The sequence below is a fragment of the Anabrus simplex genome, chromosome 6 (genome assembly GCF_040414725.1).
Source record: "Anabrus simplex isolate iqAnaSimp1 chromosome 6, ASM4041472v1, whole genome shotgun sequence".
NCBI lineage: Eukaryota > Metazoa > Arthropoda > Insecta > Orthoptera > Tettigoniidae > Anabrus > Anabrus simplex.
Genome location: NC_090270.1, coordinates 289,237,436 through 289,254,010, shown reverse-complemented (window position 1 = coordinate 289,254,010; position 16,575 = coordinate 289,237,436).

Genomic DNA, 16,575 nt, shown 5'->3' with positions numbered 1-16,575 from the left:
TGAGCAAAGCAACAAAAAACAACATCACTCCTCTTTTCCCTAGAATGCCTCTTCAGTGACGTCTAGACCACGTATAACAGATGATGGTGTAAAGGATCGAACCTGCCTTCGAGCTGAATACCCAGTTTACTGACGCGAGAGAAGATGTAACCTCTTCTCGTATGAATGCCTGTCTTTGGCTCTTTTATAAGAAATTTTAGCTCCAGCAATGGAGCCATAACTTAATTTCACCGATTCAGAATGTTAAAGTATTCAAGCCCTGGTAAAATTAGCAGCTATTTGCCCAGTTGTAGCAGTGAGCTCGTCAGACATTTCCATGACGCAGGCGGATAATACACCGTTTGCATAATTCTTAAGTGAACCTACTTCCCTTTGCGTGAATTGATTGTAAGACAGCCAAAGTACAAGGTAATAAAGCTGAGCGTCGCAAGTCACATCTGAGTACGCCCTACTGCTCTGATTTATCCTGTGGAGGTGGATATGCCCGAACACACTCAAGGAAATGAAATCGAATAGAGGAAGGTTGGAAATAGCGTGATTTGACGACATTCGCAAAAGACCTGTGTTTTAATGAATCTTCCCAAATCTAAGTTCTACCTATGCTTTTGTTCGTAACACCCACCAACACCTCCGCGACCTGTTTGTACTATTTCTTGCGTTTCTGTTTAAAGATAACATATACCTTCTTATATAAGGAGGTGTGTCTCTCGGGTGGAAAAACAGAGGGTCATCATGTCGGTTAAAAGAACCTAACACAATACCAACCCGTGCAATTGATCAATTAAAAGCATTCAGAGCTAAACTTTGCCAAGAAGTACCTGACTTTCAGCTTGTTGAAGAATGATAGTTTCAAACTGATTTCCCTGTTCATACATAACCTCCCATGGCGTAAATTTACAAGGGCGAGACGTCTCTTAAAATAGTACTAGTGCACAAATTAGTCACCAGTAATGATAAAGATAATAATAATACACCCAGCGATATGGCCATGAGCTTGCAATCGGGAGATGTGGGATCGAACACCATTTTCGGCAGGCCTTGAGATGGGATTGTACCTTACCTGAGGCCACGGTCGCTTCCTTACCACTCTTAACCCTTCGCTATCCCATCGTCACCAGTCGGTGTTACGAAGAGCAACTTGTAAATAAATCCTATGACTCCATGGAGAGAAACAGTATTCAATGCACTAGAATACTTCAATGTCGGCAGGAAAATAAAGGAACTGACCAAGGAAACTCTGAAAAGCACAATACCAAAAGTTAAATTTCTGGGAGATATGTCTGAACCATGTGAAACCAGAACCTGTCTTCGAAAGGAGACGGATTAGCCGCATTACTATCCAACATAGTTTTGGAGAAAGTGATTCGTGAGTTGAAGAAAAAATAAACTAAAGGCATAAATACTGGCTGACTACTTAAAAACAAAATTCATCTTGATTGCTTAGGTTTTGCAGATTACCCTGCAATGTTTTACAACAACAGACAATAAGAAATGAAATTCATAGAATATATTCGAAGAATAGAGGCCAAAATCGGCCTTCAAATTGCATTTGAAAAGACACAGTATATGGAATGAACTATATTTCTTTCTGTCCTTCGTAATCCATTTACCATCCAGGGTTTGTTTTTCCCTCGAACTCGGCAAGGGATTCCACCTCCTCCACCTCAAAGGCAGTGTCCTGGAGCATGAGACATTATGTCGGGGATACAACTGGAAAAGAGTACCAGTACCTCAGCCAGGCAGCCTCACCTGCTATGCTGTGAGGGGATGGAAGTACTCGAAGGGATAGGAAAGGAGGAGGGAAGGAAGCGGCCGTAGCCTTGAGTTAGGTATCTTCCCGGCATTTGCCTGGAGGAGAAGTGGGAAACCACGGGAAACAACTTCTACGATGCTGAAGAAGGAATCGAGCCCGAGGCTGAGTGTACCCCGTTGCAGACCTCGTACCACTTTTCAAATTTCGTGGCAGAACCCAGAATTCGAACCCGGGCCTCCAGGGGTGGCAGCTAATCACAGTAAACCACAGAGGCGGACTATGAAATGATCAACAGATCAAAATTCAACAGCCATCAGTTACTCACCAAATTCAGAAAATCTTCCAAGAAGATAAACTGAAGCATCTAGGCGAAATTATTCAACCCAAAGAGCTTACAAAATACCTGGAATAGGTACAGCAAAAGTTCTACGTAAAAGAAAAAACACAGAATTTTGATATTACAAGTCAGTCGTCAAACTAGAGGCACTAGACTTATCCGAAAACCTGATAATTCAGGGCAGGTTACCAAAAAAAAAATATTGAAAACCAAGATAGGAATGTTTCCAGAAAAGTTCTAGGACTAAAATATGACAACGGCATTTTGATTTAAAAAATGAAGCCGCAAAAAATGTATCATATCACATAAAAATTCAGATACAATTATGAAAAGTGTTTAAAACCTAGCGCTATTCCTGAAACATCGTAACCATTGATTAGTGGAAATAAACGAACATGTGCTATAAATTGGTATTACCAAGTAGATCATTCAAAACGGAACAATATTTATAATCTAAATTTATAACATAAATTTGCAGCTAAATCTAAAAGAAAATATGAATATTGAAAAGAATAACAATAATAATGATAATAATAATGTTATTGGATTTAGGTTCCAGTGAGTACTTTTTAGGTTTTTGGAGACGTCTAGGTCCCGCAATTTTGTCCCGCAGGAGTTCTTTTGCGGGCCAGTAAATCTAGCGATACGAGGCTAACGTACTTAAGCACCTTCAAATACCGCCGAACTGATCCAAGATCCAAGCTGGGGTCAGAAGGACAGCGCCTCAACCGTCTGAGACATTCAACCCGGCGAATAACTTAGAAAGTAACTCAGTGAACAAATGATGAGATATTCGGAAGAAAATAAGAATAATCGCCCTCCTCAGATGGGGATAACGAATGAAGAGAATTAATAATAATAATAATAATAATAATAATAATAATAATAATAATAATAATAATAATAATAATAATAATAATAATAATTTCGTGTGGCTATTTGTAGTTGAGTGCATCCCTTGTAATGCAGACCCTGTCATGAGGGTGGGCGACATCTGCCACATGTAGGTAACTGCGTGTTATTGTGGTGGATGATAGTATTATGTGTCGTGAGTGAGTTGCAGGGATGTTGGGGACAGCACAGACACCCAGCCCCTGGGCCACTGGAATTAACCAATGAAGGTTAAAATCTCCAGCCCGGCCGTGAATCGAACCCGGGACCCTCTGCACCGAAGGTCAGTACGCTGACTGTTCAGCCAACGAGTCCGACAGGAAACTTGTGGCCACAGCCTGAGGTGTTGCAGCTCTTTCCAGGTACACTCCCATTGGAGGTGAGCTGCATGTACCATTTCTACCAAAAAACAGCCCTCCAGCCATTCTTAAATTTCTGGCAGTACCGGGAATCGAACCCGGGCCTCCGAGGACGGCAGCTAATAACACTAACCGTTACACTACGGAGGCGGACATAATAATAATAATAATAATAATAATAATAATAATAATAATAATAATAATAATAATAATAATAATCGAGCGAGTTGGCCGTGCGGTTAGAGCCACGCGGCTGTGAACTTATATCGGAGAGGTAGTGAGTTCGAACCCCACTGTCGGCAGCCCTGAAGATGGTTTACCGTGGTTTTCCATTTTCACACCAGGCAAATGCTGGGGCTGTACCTTAATTAAGGCCACGGCCGCTTCCTTCTACTCCTAGGTCCTTCCTATCCCATTGTCACCATAAGACCTATCTGTGTCGGTGCGACGTAAAGATAATAGCAAAACAATAATAATATTAAATAATAATAATAATAATAATAATAATAATAATAATAATAATAATAAATCAAGTCCATGATGATGCAGTACTGGCGTGTCAGGATCCACCAAATGACCGCTGCTCAGCCCAGATTCCCTCAGATTATGAGGTAACGTGTACTGAGAGCGAGAAACCCTTTAGGGCGTTATTTATGACTTTGTAGACCACGGCAGCTACCTCACCATGAGATAGCTCCTCAATTGTCTTCACGTAGGCTGAGGGCACCTCGAACCAGACCTGAGATTGAAGTGAAAATTTTGGACCTAGCCAACAAGTAAAACCGGGCGCTCCGGGTAAGAGGCAGGCTTTTTAGCGCTAGACAGCGCTGGTGGTTTTAAGTTTCATTAACACACCGAAGGTTTGCGGCGACGCATAAATGGGAGATGTATACCGTAAGATAGTGGCCGTGGCCTTATTTAAGGTACAGGCTCAGTATTTGCATCATCATCATCATCATCATCATCTGTTTAGCCTCCAGGTTCGGTTTTTCCCTCGGACTTAGCGAGGGATCCCACCTCTACCGCCTCAAGGGCAGTGTCCCGGAGCTTCAGACTCTTGGTCGGGGGATACAACTGGGGAGTATGACCAGTACCTCGCCCAGGTAGCCTCACCTGCTATGCTGAACAGGGGCCTTGTGGAGGGAGGGGAAGATTGGAAGGGATAGGCAAGGAAGAGGGAAGGAAGCGGCCGTGGCCTTAAGTTAGGTACCATCCCGGCATTCGCCTGGAGGAGAAGTGGGAAACCACGGAAAACCACTTCCAGGATGGCTGAGGTGGGAATCGAACCCACCTCTACTCAGTTGACCTCCCGAGGGTGAGTGGACCCCGTTCCAGCCCTCGTACCACTTTTCAAATTTCGTGGCAGAGCCGGGAATCGAACCCGGACCTCCGGGGGTGGCAGCTAATCACGCTAACCACTACACCACAGAGGCGGACCTCAGTATTTGCCTGGCGTGAAAATGAGAAGCCACAGAAAAATATAAAGTCTGCCGACGGTGGGATTCGGTGATAAAATAGTAATAATAACAAACTAATACTAAATGTCATATTCCTTCAACTGGAGTTGTACAAAGGGACGCTGAAGGGTTGGAATTTATCCCTAAACAAATGTTTTATTTAACGCTCCCGATAATATTTTTGGCACTGACCTCACACATTTCAACATCATATGAATATCAGTTGACTGTACATTATCATGAATTGATCAATCATTAACGAGTAAAAAAAATATAATTTGTAAGCATATAATTTAAGAAATACATTTGTACATTACTCCCTGTTGTTGTGGGACAGAGCTGGAAGAAATATATGCAATGTAAATATCTTCTCACCGAGCTCGATAGCTGCAGTCGTTTAAGTGCGGCCAGTACCCAGTATTCGGGAGATAGTAGGTTCGAACCCCACTGTCGGCAGCCCAGAAGATGGTTTTCCGTGGTTTCCCATTTTCGCACCAGGCAAATGCTGGGGCTTACCTTAATTAACGCCACGACCGCTTCCTTCCAACTCCTAGCCCTTCCCTGTCCCATCGTCGCCATAAGACCTATCCGTGTCGGTGCGACGTAAAGCAACTAGCAAAAAAATGTATCTTCTCTCATCCGAGTACTATTTAACAACGAATTATTAAGACATAAGAACTGAAATAGAAGTTACAAAACTCAGAGTGACACATTTCATCCAGTTGGATTGGCATTTTCAGATTTCGTACTTATTATTCAAATCATTTAATCCAATTATATTTTCCAGCTTATTGAGAAGTTTCTATTCGTGAACCCTCCTGTATAGCACTATCATATTTTTATAATAAGATACTCTATTGCAAATTGTAGAACCTGCGGATGTCCGTTTGACTGGACGAAAATTGTCATTCTGCGTTTAATCACATCATCAGCAATCATGTCGCAATATTTTGTTTGAATTACCGATTATATTCGATCGACTGGAAAAACGTTCCGCTTTCTCTCTTTTAACAAGTCGAGCACCTAAACTCATGACTTCTAACCAATTCAAAAATTGTAGAAATATATTTAAATTAAGCTTAAAATATTCGTCATTGTCCGGTAGTAGAGTTCGTGTCTCCCAATTTCTGTACTTCTTCTTGTTAATCTGCTTACCCTCCAAGTTCGGTTCTTCCCTCGGATTCAGCGAGGGATCCCACCTCTACCGCCTCAAGGGCAGTGTCCTGGAGCTTCAGACTCTGGGTCGGGGATACAATTGGGGAGGATGGCCAGTACTTCACCTCGCCCAGGCGGTCTCACCTGCTATGCTGAACAGGGGCCTTGCGGTAGAATGGGAAGATTGGAATGGATAGACAAGGAAGAGGGAAGGAAGTGGCACTGGCCTTAAATTACGTGCGATCCCGGCATTTGCCCGGAGGAGAAGTGGGAAACCACGGAAAACCACTTCTAGGATGGTTGAGATGGGAATCGAACCCACCTCTACTCAGTTGACCTCCCGAGGCTGAGTGGACCCCTTTCCAGCCCTCGTACCACTTTTCAAATTTCGTGGCAGAGCCGGGAATCGAATCCGGGCCTCCGGGGGTGGCATCTAATCACACTAACCACTACGCCACAGAAGTGAACTAATTTCTGTACTCATATTGAAAATCAAACCGGGATTCAATGAATATTACTCTAACTCACCTTGGAACTATGGAGGGTAACGGCTTCAACACCAGGTAAAGTTGGCATTAACTGGGATAAATTAGTTAGAATGTATTTAGTCCGTATTCATCCCCATTGGCTCCAAGAATTAACAATTTGTACGTAAAAATGACTTATCACCAGGACTATGTGCCTCTACAATAGTGGAGATATAATTTCTAAAACTCAAGAATTCACGTCAGAGAAATAAAGCGACGTCGTTCTAACCAACCCTTCTGCTCTACATTAGAATATCAACAATTCAACCACGGTATTTTCCAAATAATGTTAATGTAATAATAATAATAGTGACGGTCTAAGTGTCTCAGACGGCAAGGATTCGCAATTCTGAGCCCTATCTAGTGCGTTCGAACCCCGACCAGCCAGGTGGTTCTTGGAGTTACTCCAATATGTCAGCCTCGTATCTGTAGGTTTACCGGAATGTAATAAAATTACTCTGGGGCTGATTTTCGGCACCGCGGTGCCTTCGAAAACCATAAAAGTAATTAATTGGGCATAAAGCGAAATCATAGCATCAGTATGAATACCGCAGAAGCCTAGACGCCTGGCTTTTGTCCCACAGGAGTTCTCTTTACTGCTGGTAAATCTGCTGATACGAGGCAGGCGTATTTGTTCACCTTTGGATATCACCAGCCTCAGCCAGGATCGAACCAGCCAACATAGGTTCAGTAAGCCAGCACTATAAACCCGAAGCAACTCAGTCCAGCTAAACCGAGGAATTTTGTGGTAGAGTAACTTGGAGATGCTTGCCTCATTCTCCATTATTCAGCACAAAATACCCATTTAACTGGTTAACTATATCGAATGAAAGGTTCAAAATATTTCTCAACTTCATGAACATTTAACTAAGAGTCTGCATAATTTATGCTTTAAAATATCTCTACGAAGCGTTGTATTACTTTCAACTTTCAAATTCTAAAATTTCAGATCATTGTCTCTAAAGAGTCGTATTTCATAGATACTTAGTTTCCGCAATCACATTGCATAATTTAAAACAAACGCAACATCTATTAAGTATCCATTTTTCTATGTAAATAATTATGTTTTTTGTAGAAGTATAGTTTGCATCTTGTTTTTGGGGTACTTTTAACCACAGATCGATTGCAGGGGGTCAAGCTGGATCCTGTAAAGGAATGTAGCTCTAAATCTTTGGTACTCACGTTGCGATGGGCTACTCCTTACTGTCTGCTGAATGAATGGGACGAGCGCGCGTGTCACAACCGAGAAGACGGACCGCCTCGAACACAGAACACTTAGCACCAAGAAGTCGGCGTACCACCGCACGCACAACGATACCAGTCTGCCCCTGGATCTAGGCTGCCCCGTACTGACGTGCTTAGCAGGCGCGACCGTGTAACACGCACCCCAGAGTTCTCTAGCGGGACGATTAAGAAACTACATGCGGGACAGAAATAGATTTCCCTGAGTTATTTTTAAACACGTAGTACTTCTTTTGATAAAATATATTGAATGAAATAATTTTATACTTCTATATTATCTCTTCATGCTTTTATGCATTTCCCTCTACCGTACAGAGCGAGCTGGCAATATGCTGGTACTTGTTGAGATTAACGCAATGGGGTGCGATTTTAAGGCAGCCAAACCTCGAGTTATCGGGTCTGAGAGAATCCCTAGATTTATAGAGGGCACGATATATCAAGTTTTGAATTAACTAGCTTTAAATAATACGATTTGATTAATTGACGTTTTGTGCAATATTTCACTAGCCGAATAGAACGGTAAACACTTTCGGGAAGTCATTCCTAAATTTAACAAATATTTTCTTCAAAAATCCTTTATTACTATTACCGAATCGATTTAAAGAGGTCTGACTCTATTCAATTATAAAGGTAAATTCCCAAGGTGGTGCAGCTATATTTAGGCATCCACCACTCCCCGGCCAGGTGAGCTGTATGTACCATTTTAACAATATATCAAGCCTCTTTCTGTCCGTCTTCAATCACTAGTAGTACCGGAAATCGAACCGAGTTTTCCGAATATGGCGACTCACCATTACACTACAGATTACGGGTACTACATAGGTGAGATTTCTACTTTTCACCTTCCAGAAAAAAAAATCCATCTGTCTATTGTATTTTCTTTGAACTGGCAAAGCTTTGGATCCAAACAATCGCTACTTCGTTCCAAGATTAGGATTCGTCCCGGATAATTCATACCACGTTAATAGTTCGTCACAATATGTGAATTCAAACCCCAACAACTCACACAGCATTGTTAATACGTCCACGTTGCTCGGTACAAGAAAGTAGCTCTTGTTATTTAAGATAGAATACCAACCGCAGAATACCTCTCAAAGAGGACATCCGAAACCGATTTACAATTATTTCATTTATACCAGACATCACATAGGAGGAGAAAAAGCTGAGTGGAGATGTGAAAGAAGGAAGTAACGTAGGTCCACCTTGCAGTACAGAATATTCCTCACTACAAATAGTCAATGATGGATTAGTTTGTTACGAATGTTTTGGGAAAAACAGTTGAAAATTCGACTAAAATTCGTAATTATATAGAGGTTTCCGACTTATCGGGGAATTATCGTTTTCGTAGTATTAGATATTTATTTTCAATACCTGTCAGGGATTTATTGTTATAAAATATTTTCATAATTAAGGTACTAACTCACATTAACATACATGTTCATTATCGTGACAGATGTTCTTCTCATTTCCTCACTGCAATGCTTGATATACATTCTGCTTTACGTCACACCGACACAGGTAGGTCTTATGGAGGCGATCGGATAGGAAATGCGTAGAGTGCGAAGGAAACGGCCCTAATTGAGGTACAGCCCCAGCATTTGCCTGATGTGAACATTGGGAACATTAACTTGTCATTTTCTATATGATAGCAAAAGAATTATCTTAGGTAGCCCTTCAACAGTTATATTATCTAACCAAGGTCAATTACAACAAATAAGACAGAACACATCCCAATTAATAAACGAAATTAAAATATACAATAATAATAATAATAATAATATGGGGCTTGATTTATGTGTCACCAACTGATCTTACGATTTTCGGAGATGCTAAAGTAACGGAATATGACAGATCAAGTGTCCCTAAATACAAGACATTACCGGTAAGAAAATAACCCCCTTGTGGTATCCGAGAAGTATAGCTTACATGGAAGGTAAACGAAAAATAAATGAAAGAAGGGAAAGAAAAACATTAACAGTTTGTCATTGCAGATAGAAATCCTGGATGTAGGCGTTTATAGATCAATGAAGAGATAAAATCGAAGTCCAACAGGTGAGCTGATGTCAGAGTTCAAGTGATGTTTCATGAAACGTGGTTTATATAAATCACCAATCGATTAGTAAACTCCGTGTATAAGAACCTACATGTGAAAGAGAGAAGTGGATGGGATCACGTGACTTACGTGTGGTGAGAGATAGGTAGGAGGAGAATAAGACGTCTTATTGACATTGGCTATTTTAACGTACAATACATTCTTCTCGTAAGACCTATTTGGTCAAAAAGGACAGACGCACAGCCGTATAGCGCATGCTTGTACTTTTCCGTGATCTTAGTTATCGAAAACCATTGTAAAGCGTAACTTAAGATTCTTAGTAATCATTTTATTTGCTTTACGTCCCACTAACTACTTTTATGGTTTTCGGAGACGCTGAGTGCCGGAATTTAGTCCAGCGGGAGTTCATTTACGTTCCGGTAAATCGCCCTACACGGGGCTGATGTACTTGAACACCTTCATATACCACCGAACAGAGTCAGGATCAAAGTTGCTAACAATACACTAGACACAACACTGCCAAGTTGGAGTCGGAAGACCAGCGCCTCAACCGGCTGAGCCACTCAACCCGGCACTTAAGACTGCTAGAAGTAAATCTATTTATACACGGTGTATCAGAAATACTTGGGCAAACGGTGGGGTCTAGTTCCTCACAGCAAAACAAGGGGAAAATGTCCATTTTAAAAATACACCTGGAAACACTTCGTTTAGAAGATATTATTGAAAGAACAGTTTTCAATGACACATTGCCGTCGCCATTGATAGAAAGTGTACCACTCGTAGCAAATCAGAAAACATGTTCAAAATGTCTTCCTCGTGCAGGGGTTTACTAGTAAGTTGTCCACAGAGATACTGTCCCCGTCTGCCCTGACTAAAGAATGTGGCTAACTCTTATACTGTACAAATAACAATGTTGTTGTTTTTGTTTTTTGCTATTTGTTTTACGTCGCAACGATACAGATAGCTCCTATGGCTATGGACAGGAAAGGCCTAGGAATGGGAAGGAAGCGGCCCTAGCCTTAATTAAGGTACAGCCCCAGAATTTGCCTGGTGTGAAAATGGGAAAGCACGGAAAACCATATTGAGGGCTGCCGACAGTGGGATTCGAACCCACTATCTCTCGGATGCGAGCTCACAGCTGCGCGCCCCTAACCGCACGACCAACTCGCCTGGTAATAACTATGACAAGTACGGTTGGTCTTCTATTGCTTCAGGGTCGAATTCTGCTTGGAACGTTCTGGTACTCCTCCAAGCTTGCACCCCTCGTCCAAATTCCAAACTCCTATATTCCCATCCCTGCTGGACTGAATTCCTGGTACATCCATTGTTCCTATGCAATGCTTAATCTCCTCTCAATGTGGTACCGGTGCTCCTTGGATGTCTACGATATTAAGTTCTAACTACATAATCTCTCTCTGAAATGTACCTGTCATGCTCACTCCGCAATGGCTGACACTGCAAGCAAACGCGACAAACTTGTTTCTCCAGTCATCCAACTGGTATGTCTTGCGGGTAGGTATCATCTAGACCTAACCTCACGTGTAGAAATATCAAATTAATTTCACCAGGGCTTAGTCCGCCTCCGTAGCGTAACGGTCAGCCCTATTAGCTGCTATCTTCGGGGTCCTGAGTTCAATTCCCTGTACTGCCAGAAATTCAAGAATGACAGGAGGTCTTAAGGGTTATACTGCCCGAAGGCAGGTCCGAACCTCCGCAGAGGTGTTCCTGAGCCGGAGTTTACGTGCGGTAGAGTGGCCAGTTCCTTTCCGCTCCTCCATTCCCTTACCCCCCACCAACAGCGCGTGGCAACCCATCCAACTCCTGGCCACGCCCAATGTTGCTTAACTTTGGAGATCTCGCGGGATCCGGTGTTTCAACACGGCTACGGCCGTTGGCACAGGAGGTCTGGTATGCGGTTAAAATGGCGCGTGCAGCTCACCTCCATTAGTGTGTACCTGAAAAGAACTGCAACACCTCGGGGAGAGGACACGGATTTAGTCCTACTCCATGACTAAATGGTTAGCGTGCTGGCCTCTGATCTAGAGAGTCCCGGGTTCGATTCCCGGCCAGGTCGGAGATTTTCATATTCATTTGTTAATTCAGATTGTCTTCATTATTAGAAATAACCATAGTTGTGGCCCCTTAAACGCGCAGGTCGCCTGTAAGTCGTCAACTCGAAAGATCTACAGCAGGCCCCTTCGAAGGTCACACGCCATTTAAAATAAAAACTTTAACATTCACAATCGGTGAAGTTAATTTATGGTCCTCTTGTGAGTACAAAATGTCTTGCAAACTGAGCCGAAGGCAAGCATTCGTACAACAGGACTTACACATCTCCACTCACGTATTCAGCCCGAAGTCTGGTTTGATCCACCATCCAACAGCGACCATCCACTGCCTAGGCGTCAATGAACAGACATTCTAAGGAAAATAGAAGTAGTTTCCTGTTGCTTTTCTCGCCGAACCAGAACTCGCTGTTGCATATCAGTCTACCAAGCGCACCGAAATGCAACACACCAACCATTTCCAAGATATTTTCACACCATTCATAACAAGGACTGTCTATATAAGGAATTAATTCATTACTAGCAGCGCTCATACCTCATTCACTTTGATATCGGCAAAGCGATGGACGAGACTGTGACAAGGCTATATACACAGACGGACAAAAAATGTTAAGCCCCCAGAAGGAGTGGTTGAAAGTGAATGAAACTACACATGCCTTTAATGAACTGATTACAATATGGGATGAAAGAGACGAGGCCGTTGGCTGTTACAGGTGGAATATTGGCGCTAGGTCAGTAGGGTGTCGCAACATCCAGCCCCACTGGTCGCAATTAATGCCCTCATGCGGTTGTGAATGGTGTCAAACAACGTTTAGATCCTCTCCTGAGGGAAGTTCGTTCTCATTTGTTGCAGCTGTCCCTCCAGATCCCGAAGACTGGTACTGGAACGGAGCCGTTTCCAATGCCATACCACACGTCTTTAATGGTGGAGAGATCCGGAGAACTTGTCTGCCACGCTCTAGGCAGTCCATAGATACACACGTGGATGTGCATTATCTTGTTGGAACATTGTCCCAGGGTGCTGTGTCATGTGCGGACGCAGAATGTCTGTGACGTATCGCTGTCCCGTCAAAGTCTGCCGAAGCACTATCAGAGGTGACCTGAACGTATATCATATGGCTCCCCACATCATGATGCTAGGGATTGCGTCTGTGTGTCTTTCCGCAATATGGAAAGGATCTGTCTTCTGCCCTCGACGACGCCAAACCCGCACACGTTGCTTAACGGAGGTTGAGGAGAAGCGGGACTCATCACTGAACATGATGCGACGCCGGTCGTCCTCTGTCCATGCCTCCAGGGCAAGGCACCACTACAAACGCAGGCGTTGGTGTTCCGGTGTCAATGGCAACCGAAGCATTGGGTAGTAGGAGCCCAATTCGGCGGATGTAAGTCGTCGAGACACTGTGCGGGAACTCACAGGATGTTGTAGAGTCTCAAGTACATGGTCGCGCATGGCGGGTGGCGATGTTATGGGATCCCACAATGATTGGCGCACGGTCGTCCCTCGGGGCGGAGTTTCTTGGTCGACCTGAACCTGCACGACCTGATTAGGTGCCTTCATGTACCCAATGAGTTCAACATCGGGCAACTGTGAAATCCGAATGGCCCACATGCCTGACAATTACTCGATATGACCAACCAGCCTCATTCAGTCCCACAATGCGGCCTCTGTCAAATGCTGTCAGTTGGCGGACAGGCTGTCTAACGCGTCTGTGAGACATCGCGGGTGCTTCGTACTGTACGTAGTCCTTTCTGCACGTCTTACTTAACTGTCTGACTCACAGCATTTGACTGGTAACAACTTATCAACAACAGGACGGTGCCATCACGAATGTACTACACATTACAGGTACTTGAAAATTTAATTATTTACTCACACATCAACAGCATGCATGTATACCGAAATGGGATAATATTGGACCACTCCCTCTGAGTGCTTAACATTTTGTCAGGCAGTGTATTATATGATCAGTAATTTATTCTTCTTATTATTATTCTTCCTCTTCCTTCCTTCCTTCCTTCCTTCCTTCCTTCCTTCCTTCCCTCCTTCCTAGTGTTCATCCTAATTTTTTGGCATCAGCACTTGATGTGGATCTTGTCATGTTTTACCGTCCGATCTTCTTCCTGACGCCAATCCTTTGTGAAGGGATGTATTCACTATTGCGTGTTCCTATGTTGGTTGGTAATTTAGTGTGTTGTGTATATGTTGTATGAAGATAAGTGTATTGAGACAAATACGAACACTTACTTCCCGAAACAGAGAAATCAACCGTACGCAACCGAACGCAGGGACCTCTGAATCGAAGAGCAGTACGCTGACCATTAAACCATGGAGCCTGGCATATTCTATGATTAGTATACAGTAGCGACTTTAGGGGAAGGGGGAAGGGCTAAAATCAGGAATTGTTAAATAGGTTAGAACACCAATGTTTCCTCCTATTTATTTAATTTTTTTGCAAGTTGCTTTACGTTGCACCGACATAGATAGGTCTTTTGGCGACGATGGGACAGGAAAGGGCTGGAAGTGGGAAGGAAGCGGTCGTGACCTTATTTAAGGTACAGCCCCAACATTTTACTGCTGTGAAAATGGGAAACCACGGAAAACCATTTTAGGGGCTGCCGACAGTGGGGCTCGAACCCACTATCTTCCGAATACTGGATACTGACTGCACTTAAGCGACTGCAAGAACACCAGTTAACGAAGCACCAATTATTCAAAGCGTTGTATCATCCAATCCAAATCTGTAAGTGTAAACTTTATATGGCAGTTCTAATGCAATAAATAATTCGTAAAAATGTTGCCATTATTTGTATGCCACGCATTATATTATTGCGGCGAAGAAGCGTTGTACCTCTCTGAAACAAAAGTTCTAGAGATCATTGAAATAAGGAAATTAGTCTTTTGTTACAGTCTTTTACTATATTGTAACTTCGACATACGTAGGCCGACTTTAACAGAAATATTTCATAAAGAGTTTAGTATAATAATGTAAAAGCAAAGGCCGCGAAGGCCCTTGGAGGAGTGGAAGGTAAAGGCTTCCACTATCCGTAACCTCGGCACATGATGGGGTAGAATGGTTAGCTCTACACCCGGCCGCCTTTGCCCCCAGGAATTAACCTGTACTCATATTTCGTGTAGGTTGAGTGACCATCAGGACCATTGACTGCAAATTGAACTTGAGTGTACTCTTCCTTGCTTTTAAATTATACCATATTTCACTAATGTATGTGAAGGATGTTTGTGATACTCCACGATATACTGTATATTGACGAAACTTGTATGCCCGAATGGCAGTAGGTGTTATCCCAGTTTTCATTTGGAGTCGGTCTACATTACCTCGAATAATCAGAGTTGTATTGTACCTCCATTGATCGGAAGATATATGCATGACAAAAGGTGTGCAAAATATGATCCCGAACGTATATTCTTTATGCGTCTTTATCTAAGTTTTAATAATAACGGATGTACAGTGATTAATTCAATTTTTTGTAACATAAAAGATCTTCACGTTTTATTGAGTTCTTCCTGTGTTGTTTTGAGTTCTTTGTGCACTAGACTGACTTGCTTGATCGTCTTCTCCTGTCCTTTACTGCCCTGTCCTGTTCAGTCTTGTCCTTTTCCGATAAAGATCTGACCCCTTCTTCAAAGAAGATGGTGATTATGGAATTGTAATTATTGTTTTAAATTGATGCATTACTAGGCAACTGTGCCCTCTTAACACTAACCACAAGAGAATAAGGAAAGGTCAAATCTTTGTCTGAATTTAAAAAACGGTAAATGTAAGTGAATAACCATGAAGGGCATAAAATTGAACGAAATATTTGGTCTCCAGCGTATCAATGGGATAAAGGAGGTCAGTGTTCAAAAAATAAACGAATAATTCATTATATTTCTTTACAAACAGATTTATCTAAACTGTAGTTTTAGTAAATGAAATGGTGTATGGCTTTGAGTGCCGGGAGTGTTCGAGGACATGTTCAGCTCGCCAGGTGCAGGTCTTTCGATTTGACTCCCGTAGCCGACCTGCGTGTCGTGATGAAGATGAAATGATGATGAAGACGACACATACACCCACCCTCGTGCCAGCGAAATTAACCAATAATGGTTATAATTCCAGACCCTACCGGGAATCGAACCCGGGATCCTTGTGGCCAAAGAGCAGCATGCTAACCACTTAGCCATGGAGCCGGACTGTAGTTTTAGTAATTTAACACAATGATCCTTTATAAACTTATACTGAGTACCAAAGATGCACAACGGCTGACATTTTACACGTTGCTAATATAATAATTTCGTGTGGCTATTTCTAGCCGAGTGCAGCCCTTGTAAGGCAGACCCTCCGATGAGAGTGGGCGTCATCTGGCATGTGTAGGTAACTGCATGTTATTGTGGTGGTGGATAGTGTTATGTGTGATGTGTGAGTTGTAGGGATGTACAAACTCCCAGCCCCCGGGCCATTGGAATTAACCAATGAAGGTTAAAATCCCCGACCGTCCCTGGAATCGAACCCGGGACCCTCTGAACCGAAGGTCAGTACGCTGACCATTCAGCCAACGAGTCGGACTTACACGTTGCTTAGCGTGTACGATATATTTTAAACAGTCTCAGTAAAATTATTTCCCAGAACTAGTCAAGTTTTCTTTTTTACAACGGGTTTTCTAACACCTCGCTGGTGTATTGGGAGTGAAATGTGCCGTACATGATAACTACGCCCTGTTTTAAGGTCGTATGATC